The sequence below is a fragment of the Carcharhinus amblyrhynchos genome, chromosome 13 (genome assembly GCF_965287045.1).
Source record: "Carcharhinus amblyrhynchos chromosome 13, sCarAmb.v2.hapA, whole genome shotgun sequence".
NCBI classification, from domain to species: domain Eukaryota; kingdom Metazoa; phylum Chordata; class Chondrichthyes; order Carcharhiniformes; family Carcharhinidae; genus Carcharhinus; species Carcharhinus amblyrhynchos.
Genome location: NC_137336.1, coordinates 71,942,941 through 71,963,189, shown reverse-complemented (window position 1 = coordinate 71,963,189; position 20,249 = coordinate 71,942,941). Strand labels below are relative to the sequence as shown.

The following is a 20,249-nucleotide window of genomic DNA, read 5'->3' as shown; positions in this document are numbered from 1 at the left end:
TTTCCTTTAATAAGGAGACCAATACTGTGCACAGTACTCCAGATGTGATCTCATCAATGTCCTGTATAACTAAAACATAACCTCCCTGCTTTTGTATTCAATTCCCCTCACAATAAATGAAAACATTCATAGAAGCCATACAGTGCAGAACGAGGCCATTCAGCCCATTGATCCTGCACCGATTCTCTGTCAGAGTGTCTTACCAAGTCCCTCTCTGCCACCCTATCCCTGTAACCTCACACACTTACATGGCTAATCCATCTAACCTACACATCTTGGGACATTAAGGGGCAACTTAGCATGGCCAATATAGTCAATAAAGTTAGTCACCCAAGCCAGGAATTGAACCTGGGTCCCTGACATGATGAGGCAGCAGTATGAATCATTGTGCCACCATGTCACCTGTAAATTTCTATTTCCTAATTACTGGTTGTACTATATATTAACCTTATTTAATCCATGTATTACAGCATCCAGATTTCTCTGCACTTCAGAACTCCAGTCTCTCACCATTCAGATAAACGTTTTTATTCTTCCTGTCAAAATGGACAATTTGACTTTGCGCACATCATACTCCATTTGTCAGAGTTTTGCCAACTCACTTCACCTATCGATATCTTTCGTAGCTTCCTTACATTCTCCTCACAAATTACTTTCCTCCCTATCTTTGTCTGATCAGCAAATTTAGCATCCATACCTTTAGCCCCCTTCATCCAAGTCATTCATACAAACTGTAAAATATCGCGGCCGCCACGATAATCCCTGTGGTACACCACTCATCACTTCCTGCCAACCAGAAAAAGACCCATTTATGCCAACTCTGTTTTTTGTTAGCTGACATATCTGCTGTCCATGCCAATATGTTACCCGTGCACCATGAGCATTTATTTACCGCAATAACCTTTAATGTGGCACCTTATCAAATGCCTTTTAGAAAGCTTTGTACACTACATCCAACAGTTCCCCTTTATCCACAGCACAGGTGACAGCCTCAAAGAGCTCCAATAGCTTGGTTCAACATGATTTCCCTTTCACAAAACCATGTTGACTCTGCCTGATTACTATGAAGTGTCCTGCTATAACATCTTTAATAATAGCTTCGAAAATTTTATCTGTGATAGATTTAGGCTAACTGGCCTGAATTTTCTCAATTTCTAGAACATAGAACATAGAAACCCTACAGCGCAGAAAGAGGCCCTTCGGCCCATCGAGTCTGCACCAAACACAATCCCACCCAGGCCCTACCCCCATATCCCTTCACATTTAACCCGCTAATCCCTCTAACCTACACATCCCAGGACACTAAGGGGCAATTTTAGCATGGCCAATCAACCTAACCCACACACCTTTGGACTGTGGGAGGAAACCGGAGCACCCGGAGGAAACCCACACAGACACGAGGGGAATGTGCAAACCCCACACAGACAGTGACCCGAGCTGGGAATCGAACCCGGGTCCCCCTCCTTTTTTGAATAATGGAATTACATTTGTAATCTTCCAATCTACTGGGGCCTTCCCTGAATGTAGGGAGTTTTGAGTAGTCAAAACCAGTGCACCAGCTACTTCATTAGACACTTCCTGTCAGACCCGAGGATTAAGTCCATCAGGATCTGGGCTCTTGTCAGCCCTCACTTCACTTATACCTGCGTCTGGGATGTTACTCATATCATCTATTGGACAGACTGATAAAAAAATACCTGTTCCATTCAAAATCCACCACCTTACTCCCCAGAGTCACTTTCTATAGGATCAATATTTCTTTTTAAAAATATTTACACAAACTCACTACCTGTTTTTATGCTTCTGACTAGCTTTCTCTAATTTTTCCCTCGGTATTCTTTTAGTCATCCTTCAATGTTCTGTCCAATCTTCTGGCTGTCTTTGCAAGATAAAATGCTTTATAAGAACATAAGAACATAAGAAATAGGAGCAGGAGTAGGCCATCTAGCCCTTCGAGCCTGCCCCGCCATTCAATAAGATCATGGCTGATCTGTCGTAGCTCAGTTCCACATTCCCGCCCTCTCCCCATAACCCTTAATCCCCTCGCTTATCAAAAACCCATCAACCCGCGTCTTAAAAATATTTAGCGAGGTAGCCTCCACCACTTCAACGGGCAGAGAATTCCAGAGATTCACCACCCTTTGAGTGAAGAAGTTCTTCCTCAACTCCGTTCTAAACCGCCCCCCCCCTTTATCTTGAGGCTGTGCCCCCTAGTCCTACTGTCCTTTCTGAGCGGGAAGAGTCTCTCCACCTCTATCCTATCCATCCCATTCAACATCTTATACGTCTCAATGAGATCTCCCCTCATTCTTCTAAACTCTAACGAGTACAAGCCTAGTTTATTCAGCCTCTCCTCATAGCTCAACCCCCTCAACTCCGGTATCAGCCTAGTAAACCTCCTCTGCACTCCCTCCAAGGCCAAAATATCTTTAAGTTTGATATTATCTTTAACCTTTGCAGTTAACCATGGATGATGGATCACTCCCTTAGACTTAAACTCTTGGGAAAAATCTATTCTATGTATTAAACATAGAAACTAGAAGCAGGAGTAGGTCATTAGGCTCTTTGAGCCTGCTCCACCATTCATTATGATCATGGCTGATCACCGAATTCAATCTCCTGATCCCCCCCTTCCCCCCATATCCCTTGATTCCTTTCATCCCAAGAGCTTTAGTATTCTGAAATATTCCTTTCAATGCTTGCCGCTGGAAGCCTAGTGACACTTTACAAGTTCACTTTAGTCCGCTCAGCGATTATGCCCTCATAATTGCCTTTATTAACTCAGGCTCACTTCTCTCTCCCTCTTAGGGGTCCATTCACTAAACCAGCTCGAGCATATCCTGCTCTCTAATGGGATCCAGAAAATGCTGTTTATAGAATCCTACAGTGCTGAAGGAGGCCATTCAGCCCACCGAGTCTGCACTGAGCACATTCCTACCCAGGTCCTATCTGCATCACCCTACTTATTTACCCTTCTAACCCCCGGGCACTAGGGTCAGTTAGCGCGGCCAATCAATCTAATCCGCACATCTTTGGAGCGCGGGAGGAAACTGGAGCACCCGGAGGAAAGGCATGCAGACACGGGGAGAATGTGCAAACTCCCCACAGACAGTGACCCAGGGCTGGAATCAAATCCGGGTCCCTGGTGCTGTGAGACAGCAATGCTAACCACTGTACCATCTTGCTGCCCTCAGGAAACTAAGAACCTATCCTTTCAACAAACACTTTGTCTAGTCTACCTTTGCCCATCTAACTTTTCCAGACTACATGGAAATTAAAAACTCCCAATATTATCCCCCCGACATTCTGACAATCTCTAATTATTTCAACCCTGACAGCCAAACATACAGTTACAGCATGTGGGTTAATACAGAGTAAAGCTCATGCTATACTATCCCCATTAAACACTTCCAGGACAAGTACAGCATGGGGCTTAATAAGAGTAAAGTTCACACTATATTCACCCATCAAACACTCCCACGACAGGTACAGCACAGGGTCAGATATAGAGTAAATCTCCCTCTACACTGTCCCCAACAAACACTCCCAGGACAGGTATAGCACGGGGTTAGATACAGAGTAAATCTCCCTCTACACTGTCCCCATCAAACACTCCCAGGACAGGTACAGCACGGGGTTAGATACAGAGTGAATCTCCCTCTACACTGTCCCCATCAAACACTCCCAGGACAGGTACAGCATGGGGTTAGATACAGAGTAAATCTCCCTCTACACTGTCCCCATCAAACACTCCAAGGACAGGTACAGCACGGAGTTAGATACAGAGTAAATCTTCCTCTACACTGTCCCCATCAAACACTCCCAGGACAGGTACAGCACGGGGTTAGGTACAGAGTAAAGCTCCCTCTACACTGTCCCCATCAAACACTCACAGGACAGATACAGAACGGGGTTAGATACAGAGTAAAGCTCCCTCTACACTGTCCCCATCAAACACTCTCAGGACAGGTACAGCATGGGGTTAGATACAGAGTAAATCTCCCTCTACACTGTCCCCATCAAACACTCCAAGGACAGGTACAGCACGGGGTTAGATACAGAGTAAATCTCCCTCTACACTGTCCCCATCAAACACTCCCAGGACAGATACAGCTGTCCTGATAAAGATGGAAAAGTAACATTCATGTCAGACATGAAGAACTCAATACTGCCGAAATCCGAGAGTAAGCGGATGAGCTGAAATGAAAAGGGAAGTTAGCCAAACAAAAGGGCTCTCCTGAAACAAATAATGAGAGGCAAAAATCAAGGTGGAGGCAAAGAAATACAATTGAAAAAAGAGTGGACCCTAAAAAGGAGGGAAAAGGTAACCTGTGTGTGGAGGCAGAGAACATGGTTATGGTTTTTAATCAATATTTGGGCATCTGTCTTCACGAACAATGCAGACATTGTAATTCAGGAGGAGGACTTTGACAAACTGGATGAAATTAATATAGGGAGAACATGTTATTAAGGGGATTAGCATCCTTGATGGTGGATAAATTACTCGTGCCAGGTGAAATGTACCCCAGGCTGTTAAGAGGAAGCTGGGAGATCATTGTGGAGGATCTGACTATCGGTTTGCAATCCCCATTGGAGACAGGTGAGTTCCACTGAGGGCTGGGTGTCAGCTAATGCTACAGCTAGTTTATGAAGGGGAGCAAGTGAGAGACCAAATAGCTGTGGATCAAACAGCCTTATCCTCAGCCACTGCAATCAATTCTGAGATCGGATAAATGTTCACTCAGAAAGGATCGGAATGACCAAGGGCAGCCAGCACTTATTTGCCAAGGGTAGCCCATCTCTGTCTAATTTGATTGATTTTTTTATTCAGGAAGTGAGGATTGATGAGGGTAGTGCAGATGATGTGATCTATATGGACTTTTATAGAACCCATAGAAGGAGGCCATTCAGCCCATCGAGTCTGTACCAACCACAATCCCACCCAGGCTCTTTTCCTATAACCCCACTTATTTACCCTGCTAATACCTCTGACACTAGGAGCAATTTAGCATGGCCAATCAACCGAACCCTGCACATCTTTGGACTGTGGGAGGAAACCCATGCAGACATGGGGAGAATGTGCAAACTCTGTACAGACAGTGACCGAGGCCTGAATTGAACCCGGGTCCCTGGCGCTGTGAGATAGCAGTTCTAATCACTTGGCTTTTGCCAAGTTTCCACATGGCAGACTGGTTAAGGAAATGGAAGTTCATGGGATCAGGGGAATGTAGTGTCGAATTGGCTCAGTGACAGGAAACAAAGGCTTTTTCCAATGGGATTTTTGTGCTCGATTTGCGATGGCGCAATAGTGGTATTATTGCTAGGGGGAATGACCTAGAGTGAAGGGCAAGGGTGATAGAAGTAGGGAACTCTGGATGACTCAGGATATTGAAGCCCGGGTCAAAAAGAAGAAGGGAGCATATAAACTGCATAGGTAGCTGGGATCAAGTGGGTCCCTTGAAGAGTACAGAGGGTGTAGGAGTAGAGTTAAGAGAGAAATCAGGAGGGCAAAAAGAGAACACGAGATTGTTTGGGCAGCAAAAGCAACGGGAATCCAAAGAGCTTCTACAATTATATAAAGGGCAAAAGAGTAACTGAGAAAGTAGGACGTCTTAAAGATCAGCAAGGTCACCTATATTATCTAAGGGTAAGAACCTAGATGAATAAATCTCAACAGTATTTACTGTTGAGAAAGGCATGGATGTTAGGAAACTTGGGGAAATAAATAGTGATATCTTGAGGAGTGTACATATAACAGAGAAAGAGGAGCTGGAAATATTGAAGAGGGTCGAGGTTGATAAATACGTGGATCTGAAGAAGTGTATCCCAGGACATTTTGGGAAGCTAGGGAAGAAATTACGGATCCCCTAGAATTTGACAGCCACAGATGTGGTGCTTGAAGATTGAAGAGCGGCAAATGCTGTGTCTTTCCTTAAGAAGGGCTGCAGGGAAAAGCCTGGGAACTACAGGCTGGTCAGCCTAATGTCTGTAGCGGGTAAGTTGTTAGCAGGTACTCTGAGAAACAGGATCGACAGGCATTTAGAAAGGCAAAAACTGATTAGGGACAGTCAGGATGGCTTTGTGAGTGGAAATTTGAAAATCTCACGAATTTGATTGAGTTTTTTGAAGGGATAACTTAAGAAGGTAAATGGGGCAGTGCAGTTGATGTTGTCTACATGGACTTCTGCAAGGCCTTTGACAAGGTACTGCACAGTAGGATGTTGCATAAGGTTAAATCTTACAAGATCCAGGGTGAGGTAGCCAATTGGATACAAAATTGACTTGATGACAGAAGACAGAGATGGTTGTAGAGGGTTGTTTTTCAAACTAGAGGCTGTGACCAGCGGTGTGCTTCAGGGATCAGTGCTGAGTCCACTGTTATTTGTCATATATATTAATGATTTGGCGGAGAATTTAGGAAGCATGGTTAGCAAGTTTGTAGTTGACACAAAGACTGGTGGCATAGTGGACAGTGAAGAAGGTCATCTAGAACTGCAATGGAATCTTTGGGCCAGTGGGCTGACAAATAGCAGATGGAGTTTAGATAAATGTGGGGGTGATGCGTTTTGGTAGATTTAACCAGGGCAGAACTTGCTCAGTTGGGGAGAGTTACAGAACAAAAAGATCGAGGGATACAGGTTCATAGCTCCTTGAAAATAGAATCACAGGTGGACAGGGTAATGAAGAAGACATTCGGCATGCTTGGTTTCATTGGTCAGGACATTGAATACAGGAGTTGTGATATCTTGTTGAAGTTGTACAAGACATTAGTAAGGCCACACTTGGAATAGTGTGTGCAATTCTGGTCACCCTATTATAGCAAGGCTATTATTAAACTAGAAAGAATACAGAAAAGAATTACCAGGATGGTTTGAGTTATCAGAGGAGGCTGGACAGAATGGGACTTTTTCCCCTAGAGTGTAGGTGGCTTAAGATTTTATAGAGGTCTTTAAAATAATGAGGGGCATAGATAAGGTAGATAGTCAACATCTTTTCACAACAGTAGGGAGTACAAAACTAGAAGGCATAGGTTTAAGGTGAGAGGGGAAAGACACAAAAGGGTCCAGAGGGGCAACTTTTTCACACAGAGGATGGTGAGTGTCTGGAACAAGTTGCCAGATGTAGTAGAGGCATGTGCAATTTTGTCTTTTAAAAAGCACTTAGACAATTACATAGGTAAGATTGGTACATAGAACATAGAACACTACAGCACAAACAGGCCCTTCGGCCCACAAGTTGCGCCGATCACATCATCACCTACCAACCTACAGACCTATCTATAACCCTCAATCTCATTAAACCCCATATACTCATCCAGAAGTCTTTTAAAAGACCCCAGCGAGTTCGCCTCCACCACCACTGACGGCAGCCGATTCTATTCACTCACCACCCTCTGAGTGAAAAACTTACCCCTAACATCACTTCTGAACCTCCCTCCCCGCACCTTAAATCTGTGTCCTCTCGTAGCGACCATTTCAAACCGGGGAAATAGCCTCTGAGAGTCCACCCTATCTATTCCTCTCAACATTTTGTAAACTTCTATCAGGTCGCCTCTCAACCTTCGTCTCTCCAGGGAAAAGAGTCCCAGCTCCCTCAACCTAACTTCATAAGGCATGCCTCCCAGTCCAGGCAACATCCTTGTAAATCTCCTCTGCACCCTTTCAATAGCTTCTACATCTTTCCTATAGTGAGGCGACCAGAACTGCGCACAATACTCCAAATGAGGCCTGACAAGGGTCTTATAAAGTTCCAGCATTACCTCCCGACTCCTAAACTCAATCCCTCGATTAATGAAGGCCAGTACACCATACGCCTTCTTGACCACCTCCTCCACCTGCGAGGCCGATTTAAGAGTCCTGTGGACCCGGACCCCAAGATCCTTCTGCTCCTCAACACTACTCAGACTTCTGCCCTTGATAGTGTACTCGTTCATCCCGTTGGTTCTGCCAAAATGGACGACTACACATTTATCCGCGTTGAAGTCCATCTGCCACTTCTCCGCCCAGTCCTGCATCCTATTTATGTCCTGCTGCAACTTTTGCCATCCTTCCAGATCATCCACAACACCACCGACCTTCGTGTCATCAGCGAACTTACTTACCCATCCCTCCACTTCCTCATCCAGGTCATTTATGAAAATGACAAACAACAAGGGTCCCAGAACAGATCCTTGAGGCACTCCGCTGGTGACTGACCTCCATTCAGAAAAAGCCCCATCCACAACCACTCTCTGCCTTCTGCAGGCAAGCCAGTTCTGGATCCACAAGGCCAAAGGCCCTTGGATCCCATGCCCTCTCACCTTCTCAAGAAGTCTTGCATGGGGGACCTTATCAAACGCCTTGCTGAAGTCCATGTACACTACGTCCACGGCACAGGGGGGATAGGGGCCAAATGTGGACAATTAGGATTAGTTTAATGGTAAAAACTGGGAGGCATCTACAAGTTGGGCCAAAGGCTCTGTTCCCTTGTTGTAAACCTTTATGGCTCTATGAGCAGGGAGTTTGCCATGTGGTTGATAGTGAGGAGAATTGTAGTCAATTGCAATAAGATATCAAAGGTTGAAATATAGGAACATAGGAATTAGGAGTGAGAGTAGGTAATTCAGCTCTTCAAGGGGGCTCCACCATTCTATATGATCATAACTGATCTCCATCTCATCCCAACTCCACTTCCCTGCCTTTTCCCTATAGCCCTTTATCCCACTTTTGATCGAATATTTACCTATCTCTTTTTTGAATCCATTGATTGATTCTGGATCCACTGCATCCTGGGGCAGTGAGTTCCATAGATTCACATTCTGCGAGAAGCAGCTGCTCCTTATTTCTGTCTTGAACCTGCCCCCTCTTACTCTACAACTGTGACCTCTTGTCCGAGACTGTTTTAGAAAGGGGATCATTTGGTTAGCATTTACTTTATCAATCCTGCTGAGTATTTTACAAACCTCAAACAAATCCCCCTCATTCTTCTGTACTCCAGCGAGTACAAGCCCAAGATACTCAACTGTTCCTCATGTGACAGCCCCTTCACATATGAACATAAGAAATAGGAGCAGGAGTAGGCCATCTAGCCCTTCGAGCCTGCCCCGCCATTCAATAAGATCATGGCTGATCTGAAATGGATCAGTTCCACTTTCCCGCCTGCTCCCCATAACCCTTAATTCCCCTGTCTATCAGAAATCTATCTACCTATGACTTAAATATATTCAACGAGGTAGCCTCCACCACTTCAATGGGCAGAGAATTCCAGAGATTCACCACTCCTTGAGTAAAGAAGTTCCTCTGCAAATCTGGCCCTATCTACTGAACTTTTTCTGAACTATCTCTAATGCCACTACATCCTTCCTCAAATAAGGTGACCAAAACTGAACACAATACTACAAGTGTGGCCTCACCAATGCCTTATACAACTGCAACAACACTTCTCTACTTTTATACTCTGGACCCTTTGCAATAAATGCCAAGGTTTGATTTGCTTTCCTTATACCATTCTGCACCTTCATACCCACTTTCTGAGACTCATGCACAAAGATACTCAGATCCCTCTGCATGGATCTGCATTTTGAATCTGTTTCCCATTTAAATCATAATTTGCTGTTTTATTTTTCCGGCCAAAATGAATAATCTACATTAAACTCGATCTATCAAATTCTGACCCATTCTCCTAGCCCGCCAATATCCATTTGTAAACTCTTTTATCTCCTCGTCACAGCCTGCTTTCCTACCTATTTTCGTGTTGTCAGTAGATTTTGCTATGTTGCACTCTGTCCCTGTTTGTAAATCATTGATATAGATTCTACGCAGTTGTGGTCCAAGAACTGAACCCGGCGGGACCCCACTACTTACAGATCGTCAACTGGAGAACACATTTGTCCCAACCCTCTGCTTTCTTTCAGTCAGCCAACCCTCAATCCAAGCTGATACTCTACCCCAAACCCCTTGGGATCTAACCTTCTGGATCAGTCCCCTTGTGTGGCATTTTTTTCAAATGCCTTGTGGAAGGAGAGATAGATCATTGGATCTCGTTATCTACCTTGCCCTTCACAAAACCGTGCTTTTAGGCTGATTGGTGTGAACAAATTGTCCCTAAATTAGACCTCTCTCAATCTGGCACACATAAAATTCTCTAAATTTGCACCCCTTTATTGTGGAGTCCAAGAACCGTAGACAAAAGTCATAGGTAGAAGAAGGATTGGAATGAGGCGCTCACTGAATGTTGAAATGGCGGCGTGGGCTCGGTGGGCCGAGGGGCCTGTTTCCTGTGCTGTGTTGTTCTTTGTTCTTTGACTCTGGAGAATCGAGCTTTGCTTTTCCAGGTGCTCAGTCACCTCCTCCTTAAAGATTGACAGCAGCAACTTCCCCAGCACGGAGATCGAGCTGATTCATACACTTCTCGCCTCTCACCTTTCTTGAACAAGGACATCACATTAGCATGTTTCCGGTTCACCAGTACGTTCCTGGAATCCAGGGAATTTGGGAATATCATAACTAATTCACTCACCATCTCTGCTGTCACCTCCTTTAGCACTGCAGGGTGTAGGCCATCTGGTCCTGGGGACTTGCCTACTTCCGTTTACTGAGTACCTTCTCCCTGCGTGTGGTAAATTCACCAAGTTCCACCGCTAACTGCAGTAGAAATGCGGCAAATGAAATTCTACTGGAAGAAGGACAAAGCGGTGCATTTGGGGAGACCAAACAAGACAAAGGAGATATACAACAAATGGGAGGGTAATGTGAGGGGTAGAGGAAGTGAGCGACCTTGTGGAGTATATCCAAAGATCTTGAAGGCAGCAAGGACAGGTAGATAAGGAGGTGTATGAATGTGAGAGTAGGGAGATTTTGTTGGAGCTGTATAAAACATTAGCTGGGCTGCAACTTGAGTACTGTGTGCAGTGCCAGTCACCTCATTACAGGGACAATGCAATTGCATTAGAGGGGGTACAGAGGAAATTTATGAGGATGCTGCCACCCAGGACTGGAAACTCGCAGCTCTGAAGAAAGATTGGATAGGCTAGCGTTTTGCTCCTTGGTACTGTGGTGGCTGAGGGGAGATTTGTTGGACGTACTAGATTGTGAAAGTCGGGACAGAGTGGGTGTAATGGACCTGTTCACCTCAGCTTAGAGGGAAGTACTGGAAGAAGGATAGGGTGCCGGGAGTGAGTGGGTGGAAGAGATGTGAAGGGATTAGTTGAGAGATTGACAGTGGATGAGGCAAGGCTTTTTCACCCAGATCTTTGTCGGGGTTGTCGAGACAGAAACCCCCAATTCATTTAAAAGTTGTCCAGACAGAACCTCAGGTGTTGCAGTCTGCAGAGAACATAAGAACATAAGAAATAGGAGCAGGAGGAGGCCACCTAGCCCTTCGAGCCTGCCCCGTCATTCAATAAGATCATGGCTGATCTGTCGTGGCTCAGTTCCACATTCCTGCCCTCTCCCCATAACCCTTAATCCTCTTGTCTACCAAAAACCTATCAACCCGCGTCTTAAATATATTTAGCGAGGCAGCCTCCACCACTTCAACAGGCAGAGAATTCCAGAGATTCACCACCCTTTGAGTGAAGAAGTTCCTCCTCAACTCTGTTCTAAACCGCCCCCCCTTTATCTTGAGGCTGTGCCCTCTAGTCCTGCTGTCCTTTCTGAGCGGGAAGAGTCTCTCCACCTCTATCATATCCATCCCATTCATTATCTTATACATCTCAATAAGATCCCCCCTCATCCTTCTAAACTCTAATGAGTACAAGCCCAGTCCATTCAGACTCTCCTCATAGCTCAACCCCCTCAACTCCGGTATCAGCCTAGTAAACCTCCTCTGCACTCCCTCCAAGGCCAAATTATCCTTGCACAAGTGTGGCGACCAAAACTGCACACAGTACTCCAGCTGCGGCCTCACCAATGCCCTATACAGCTGCAGCAAGACCTCCCTGCTTTTATATTCAATCCCCCTCGCTATGAAGGCCAGCATCCCATTTGCCTTCCTGACCACCTGCTGCACCTGCAGGCTGGGTTTTTGCGACTCATGCACAAGGACCCCAAGGTCCGTCTGCACCATAGCATGCTGTAGTTTTTCGCCATGTAAGTAACAGTCCTTCCTACCATTATTCCTACCAAAGTGGATAACCTCACACTTGCCAACATTGTATTGTATCCCATCTGCCTATGGACCCAGAGTTGGAATGAGGGATTAGGCTCGGGGAATAACTCATTTTTCAACCTGGATAGACACAAGGGACGGGTGGTTTCTTTTCATCATGAAAACTTTCAATGATTCTACACTGTCCCCATCAAACATTCCCAGGACAGGTACAGCACGGGGTTAGACACAGAGTAAATCTCCCTCTACACTGTCGCCATCAAACATTCCCAGGACAGGTACAGCACGGGGTTAGATACAGAGTAAAGCTCCCTCTACACTGTCCCCATCAAACATTCCCAGGACAGGTACAGCACGGGGTTAGATACAGAGTAAATCTCCCTCTACACTGTCCCCATCAAACACTCCCAGGACAGGTACAGCACGGGGTTAGATATAGAGTAAATCTCCCTCTACACTGTCCCCATCAAACATTCCCAGGACACATACAGCACAAGGTTAGATATAGAGTAAATCTCCCTCTACACTGTCCCCATCAAACATTCCCAGGACACATACAGCACAAGGTTAGATACAGAGTAAGTCTCCTCCACACTGTCCCCATCAAACATGCCCAGGATAGGTACAGCACGGGGTTAGATAGAGAGTAAATCTCCCTCTACACTGTCCCCATCAAACACTCCCAGGACAGGTAGAGCACGGGGTTTGATACAGAGTAAATCTCCCTCTACACTGTCCCCATCAAACACTCCCAGGACAGGTACAGCACAGGGTTAGATACAGAGTAAAGCTCCCTCTACACTGTCCCCATCAAACACTCCCAGGACAGGTACAGCACAGGGTTAGATACAGAGTAAATCTCCCTCTACACTATCCCCAACAAACACTCCCAGGACAGGTACAGCACGGGGTTAGATACAGAGTAAAGCTCCCTCTACACTGTTCCCATCAAACACTCCCAGGACAGGTACAGCACAGTGTTAAGTACAACATAAAACAGAGTGCATTGTAATGGTGAGAAGTGGGTGAGAGAGTTAATAACGCTCTGATAAGGGAACGGCTGCCCTGAAAGTGACTGGAGTGATATAGATCTGTATTAAAGATTTCAGAACATTAATTCGTTTCTCCCTTTGAGTGTGATACCCGAATGTAATCTCTCACTGCTTTGAATGAGAGACCTTTTCTAAGTGAAGCATAGATTTGTCTGAGATTAGATTCTCTAAGCGCTGTTTCACATAACCTTGGCTTGGCACCAATGCTGTACAGATTATACAGCTCACAAACCACTAAACATGTTTTCCCAGAGTGAAACTTAAGTAAAGCTCCCTCTCACTGTCCCCAGCACCAGGTTCATCGTAGGGTTAGATACAGAGTAAATCTCCCTCTACACTGTCCCCATCAAACACTCCCAGGACAGGTATAGCACGGGGTTAGATACAGAGTAAATCTCCCTCTACACTGTCCCCATCAAACACTCCCAGGACAGGTTCAGCACGGGGTTAGATACAGAGTAAATCTCCCTCTACACTGTCCCCATCAAACACTCCCAGGACAGGTACAGCACAGGGTTTGATACAGAGTAAATCTCCCTCTACACTGTCCCCCATCAAACACTCCCAGGACAGGTACAGCACGGGGTTAGATACAGAGTAAAGCTCCCTCTACACTGTCCCCATCAAACACTCCCAGGACAGGTACAGCACAGGGTTAGATACAGAGTAAAGCTCCCTCTACACTGTCCCCATCAAACACTCTCAGGACAGGTACAGCACAGGGTTAGATACAGAGTAAAGCTCCCTCTACACTGTCCCCATCAAACACTCCCAGGACAGGTACAGCACAGGGTTAGATACAGAGTAAAGCTCCCTCTACACTGTCCCCATCAAACACTCTCAGGACAGGTACAGCACTGGGTTAGATACAGAGTAAAGCTCCCTCTACACTGTCCCCATCAAACACTCCCAGGACAGATACAGCACGGGGTTAGATACAGAGTAAAGCTCCCTCTACACTGTCCCCATCAAACACTCCCAGGACTGGTACAACATGGGGTTAGAAACAGAGTAAAGCTCCCTCTACACTGTCCTCATCAAACACTCCCAGGACAAGTACAGCACGGGGTTAGATACAGAGTAAATCTCCCTCTACACTGTCCCCATCAAACACTCCCAGGACAGATACAGCACGGGGTTAGATACAGAGTAAAGCTCCCTCTACACTGTCCCCATCAAACACTCCCAGGACTGGTACAACATGGGGTTAGAAACAGAGTAAATCTCCCTCTACACTGTCCCCATCAAACACTCCCAGGACAAGTACAGCACGGGGTTAGATACAGAGTAAATCTCCCTCTACACTGTCCCCATCAAACACCCCCAGGACGGGTACAACATCGGGTTAGATACAGAGTAAATCTCCCTCTACACTGTCCCCATCAAACACTCCCAGGACAGGTACAACATCGGGTTAGATACAGAGTAAATCTCCCTCTACACTGTCCCCATCAAACACTCCCAGGACAGGTACAGAACAGGGTTAGATACAGAGTAAAACTCCCTCTACACTGTGCCCATCAAACACTCCCAGGACAGGTACAGCACAGGGTTAGATACAGAGTAAATCTCTCTCTACACTGTCCCCATCAAGCACTCCCAGGACAGGTACAGCACAGGGTTAGATACAGAGGAAATCTCCCTCTACACTGTCCCCATCAAACACTCCCAGGACAGGGACAGCACGGGTTTAGATACAGAGTAAATCTCCCTCTACACTGTCCCCATCAAACACTCCCAGGACAGGGACAGCACGGGTTTAGATACAGAGTAAATCTCCCTCTACACTGTCCCCATCAAACACTCCCAGGACAGGTACAGCACAGGGTTAGATACAGAGTAAATCTCCCTCTACACTGTCCCCATCAAACACTCCCAGGACAGGTTCAGCACGGGGTTAGATACAGAGTAAATCTCCCTCTACACTGTCCCCATCAAACACTCCCAGGACAGGTACAGCACAGGGTTTGATACAGAGTAAATCTCCCTCTACACTGTCCCCATCAAACACTCCCAGGACAGGTTCAGCACGGGGTTAGATACAGAGTAAATCTCCCTCTACACTGTCCCCATCAAACACTCCCAGGACAGCACTGCGTCAGTCGTGAGAGTTCAGGTATTTTATCATTTAAAATCTGGGGAGTTTTTGATGGGGACAGTGTAGAGGGAGCTTTACTCTGTATCTAACCCCGTGCTGTACCTGTCCTGGGAGTGTTTGATGGGGACAGTGTAGAGGGAGATTTACTCTGTATCTAACCCTGTGCTGTACCTGTCCTGGGAGTGTTTGGGGACAGTGTGGTGGGAGCTTTTCTCTGTATGTATCCGGATGTTGTACCAGTCCTGGGAGAGTTTGATGGGGACATGGATAATTATTGCTGAGAGTTGTCACTGGGACTCAGAGGGACCTTGGAACGGAGGTTTGGATAAAGACTTTGGTCTCAGGATCTCTTAGCAACAGGACAGAGGAAACGGCTGTTGACTGATTCGCTGTTTGTCTCCGGAGATTACAAATGTTAATCGTCAGGAATTGGAGGCAATGAGATACAGATCAAGAGAACAGTAGTCCCACTCTCCAGCTCCGATTCTCCATAAACAGCTCCCTTATTGTCCGAGCTGAGCTGGGAGAACAGATACAGCATGAAAACTGATCCCCGACAAACTACTCAGGATAGTGAATGGGACATTGTGGGAAAGCTCACAATCCTCAAATCCTCCCACTCCATTCAGAAAGTGAAGAGGGGTCTTACAGATTGGGGTCTCACTGTGTCCCCCTCGCCTCCACTTCTCTCTGCCCCTCCCTCTCAGCCCCTTGCACCCCTTCCCCCACCTCTCCCCCCTACTCATTCTCTCCTCCCCTCACTCTCTTACCCCCTCACTCTCTCAACTCCCTCTCTCTCACTCCCTTGCTCACTCACACCCCCTCTTATCCCCCTCAATCGCTCTCCCTTCTCTCACGCTCTCACACCCCCTCTCGCTCTCTCTCCCCCCTCTCTCTCCCCCTCTCTCCTCTCTCTCGCTCTCTCTCCCCCCTCTCTATCCCCCTCTCTCCCTCTCTCGCTCTCTCTCCCCCCTCTCTCGCTCTCTCTCCCCCTCTCCCCCCTCTCTCGCTCTCTCTTCCCCCTCTCTCACTCTCTCTCCCCCTCTCCCCCCTCTCTTGCTCTCTCTCCCCCCTCTCTCGCACTCTCTTCCCCCTCTCTCACTCTCTCTCCCCCCTCTCTCGCATTCTCTCCCCCCTCTCTCGCACTCTCTTCCCCTCTCTTGCTCTCTATCCCCCCCTCTCCCCTCTCTCCCCTCTCTCGCTCTCTCTCCCCCTCTCTCTCCCCCCTCTCCCCTCTCTCGCTCTCTCTCCCCTCTCTCTCCCCCTCTCTCCCCTCTCTCCCCCTCTCTCCCCTCTCTCCCCTCTCTCGCTCTCTCTCCCCCCTCTCTCGCACTCTCTTCCCCCTCTCTCGCTCTCTCTCCCCTCTCTCTCCCCCTCTCTCCCCTCTCTCGCTCTCTCTCCCCCCTCTCTCGCTCTCTCTCCCCCTCTCTCGCTCTCTCTTCCCCCTCTCTCGCACTCTCTCCCCCCTCTCTCGCTCTCTCTCCCCCCTCTCTCCTCCCCCTCTCCCCCCCTCTCGCTCTCTCTCCCCCCTCTCTCGCACTCTCTCCCCCCTCTCGCTCTCTCTCCCCCCTCTCTCGCACTCTCTCCCCCCTCTCTCGCTCTCTCTCCCCCCTCTCTCGCACTCTCTCCCCCCTCTCTCGCACTCTCCCCCCTCTCTCGCTCTCTCTCCCCCCTCTCTCGCACTCTCTCCCCCCTCTCTCGCACTCTCTCCCCCCTCTCTCGCACTCTCTCCCCCCTCTCTCGCTCTCTCTCCCCCCTCTCGCACTCTCTCCCCCTCTCTCGCACTCTCTCCCCCTCTCTCGCTCTCTCTCCCCCTCTCTCGCACTCTCTCCCCCCTCTCTCGCACTCTCTCCCCCCTCTCTCGCACTCTCTTCCCCTCTCTCGCACTCTCTCCCCCCCCTCGCTCTCTCTCCCCCTCTCTCGCACTCTCTCCCCCTCTCTCGCACTCTCCCCCCCTCTCTCGCACTCTCTTCCCCTCTCTCGCACTCTCTCCCCCCCCTCGCTCTCTCTCCCCCCTCTCTCGCACTCTCTGCCCCCTCTCTCGCACTCTCTCCCCCCTCTCTCGCACTCTCTTCCCCCTCTCTCGCACTCTCTCCCCCCTCTCTCGCTCTCTCTCCCCCCTCTCTCGCACTCTCTCCCCCCTCTCTTGCATTCTCTGCCCCCTCTCTCGCTCTCTCTCCCCCCTCTCTCTCATCCCTCTCTCTCGCTCTCTCTTCCCCCTCTCTCACTCTCTCTCTCCCCTCTCTTGCTCTCTCTCTCTCTCCCTCCCCTATCTCACTCTCTCTTGCTCTCCCTCCCCCTCTTTTGCTCTCTCTCCCGTCTCTCGCTCTCTCTCCCCTCTCTCCTTCTCTCGCTCTCTCTCCTCTCTCCCGCTCTCTCTCCCCCCTCTCGCGCTCTCTCCGCTCTCTCTCGCTCTCTCCGCCCTCTCCCTCTCTTGCTCTCTCTCCCCTCTCTCCCCCTCCCGCTCTCTCGCCCCACTCTCTCGCTCTCTCTCTCTCCCTCTCTCCCCTCTTGCGCTCTCTTCCCTCTCTCGCTCTCTGTCTCTCTCTCTCTCTCTCTCCCTCTCTCCCCTGTCTCGCTCTCTCTCTCCCTCTTTTGCTCTCTCTCCCCTCCTTCGCGCTCTCTCCCCCTCTCTCTCTTTCTCTCCCCGCTCTTGCTCTCTCTCCCCCTTCTCTCGGTCTCTCCCCCTCATGCTGTCTCTTCCCCCCTCTCTCGTTCTCGCCACTCTCTCTCGCTCTCTCCCCCTCTCTCCCCTCTCACGCTCTCTCTACCCCCCTCTCGCTCTCTCTCCGCTCTCTCTCGCTCTCTTCCCTTCTTTCCCTCTCTTGCTCTCTCTCCCTCTCTCCCCTCTCTTGCTGTCTCTCCCCCTCTCTTCCCTCTCTCGCTCTCTGTCTCCCATTAATGGTCCCCACATTACAGGAAGGATGTGGAGGCTTTGGAGAGGGTGCAGAGGAGGTTTACCAGGGTGTTGCCTGGTATGGAGGGGAGGTCCTATGAGGAGAGACTGAGGGATTTTGGGGTTGTTTTCGTTGGAAAGAAGGCGGCTAAGAGGGGACCTTATTGAAACATATAAGATGATTAGAGGTTTAGATAGGGTGGATAGTGATAGCCTTTTTCCTCGGATGGAGAAAGCTAGCACGAGGGGGCATGGCTTTAAATTAAGGGGTGGTAGTTATAGGACGGATGTCAGGGGTAGGTTCTTTACCCAGAGGGTGGTAAGGGATTGGAATGCCCTGCCTGCTGCGGTTGTAAATGCGCCTAGTTTGGGGGCGTTTAAGAGATCCGTGGATAGGTTTATGGACGAAAAGGGATTGGTTTAGATTAGTGGGTCAGTGTTTTTTTAAAAAAAACTGGTCGGCGCAACATCGTGGGCCGAAGGGCCTGTTCTGTGTTGTAATGTTCTATGTTCTATGTCTATGTTCCCTTCTCTCTTGCTCTCTCTCCCCGTCTCTCCCCCCTCTCGCTCTCTCTCCCCCCTCTCGCTCTCTCTCCCCCTCTCTCCCCCTTTTCTCGCTTCCTCTCTCCCCCTCTTTTGCTCTCTCTCCCCCCTCTCGCTCTCTCTCCCCCTCTCGCTCTCTCTCCCCTCTCGCTCTCTCTCCCCTCTCTCGCTCTCTCTCCCCCTCTCTCGCTCTCTCTCCCCCTCTCTCGCTCTCTCTCCCCCCTCTCCCCCGTCTCGCTCTCTCTCCCCCTCTTTTGCTCTGTCTCCCCCCTTTCGCTCTCTCTCCCCCTCTCTCGCTCTCTCCCCCCCCCTCGCTCTCTCTCCCCCCTCTCGCTCTCTCTCCCCCCTCTCCCCCCTCTCGCTCTCTCTCCCCCTCTCGCTCTCTCTCCCCCTCTCTCGCTCTCTCTCCCCCTCTCTCGTTCTCTCTCCCCCCTCTCGCTCTCTCTCCCCCCTCTCGCTCTCTCTCCCCCCTCTCGCTCTCTCTCCCCTCCCTCCCCTTTCTCGCTTTCTCTCTCCCCCTCTTTTGCTCTCTCTCCCCTCCTTCGCTCTCTCTCCCCCTCTCTCGCTCTCTCTCCCCCCTCTCGCTCTCTCTCCCCCCTCTCGCTCTCTCTCCCCCCTCTCGCTCTCTCTCCCCCCTCTCGCTCTCTCTCCCCCTCTCTCGCACTCTCTCCCCCCTCTCTCGCTCTCTCTCCCCCCTCTCTCGCACTCTCCCCCCCCTCGCTCTCTCTCCCCCTCTCTCGCACTCTCTTCCCCCTCTCTCGCTCTCTCTCCCCCCTCTCTCGCTCTCTCTCCCCCTCTCTCGCTCTCTCCCCCCCTCTCACTCTCTCTCCCCCCTCTCGCTCTCTCTCCCCCTCTCTCGCTCTCTCTCCCCGTCTCTCGCTCTCTCCCCCCTCTCTCGCTCTCTCTCTCCCCTCTCTCGCTCTCTCTCCCCCTCTCTCGCTCTCTCTCCCCCCTCTCGCTCTCTCTCCCCCCTCACTCGCTCTCTCTCCCCCCTCTCTCGCTCTCTCTCCCCCTCTCTCGCTCTCTCTCTCCCCTCTCTCGCTCTCTCTCCCCCCCCTCGCTCTCTCTCCCCCCTCTCCCCCCTCTCGCTCTCTCCCCCCCCCTCGCTCTCTCTCCCCCCTCTCGCTCTCTCTCCCCCCTCTCGCTCTCTCTCCCCCTCTCTCGCTCTCTCTCCCCCCTCTCTCGCTCACTCTCCCCCCCCTCGCTCTCTCTCCCCCCTCTCCCCCCTCTCGCTCTCTCCCCCCCCCCTCGCTCTCTCTCCCCCCCCTCGCTCTCTCTCCCCCCTCTCCCCCCTCTCGCTCTCTCCCCCCCCCTCGCTCTCTCTCCCCCCTCTCGCTCTCTCTCCCCCTCTCTCGCTCTCTCTCCCCCCCTCGCTCTCTCTCCCCCCCTCCCCCCTCTCGCTCTCTCTCCCCTCTCTCGCTCTCTCTCCCCCTCTCCTTTCTCTCGCTCTCTCCCCCTCTCTTGCACTCTCTTCCCGCTCTCTCGCTCTCTCTCCCTCTCTCGCTCTCTCTCCCCCCTCTCGCTCTCTCTCCCCCCTCTCCCCCCTCTCGCTCTCTCTCCCCCTCTCTCGCTC

The 20,249-nt window shown here is 49.6% G+C and overlaps 1 protein-coding gene across 2 annotated transcripts in view; it reads left to right on the top strand.

Moving 5' to 3' along the window:
- The window catches only part of LOC145351576 (ATP-sensitive inward rectifier potassium channel 10-like), a 63,692-nt gene that overhangs the window by 12,827 nt on the left and 30,616 nt on the right, over positions 1–20,249 (top strand). The window lies entirely within an intron of this gene.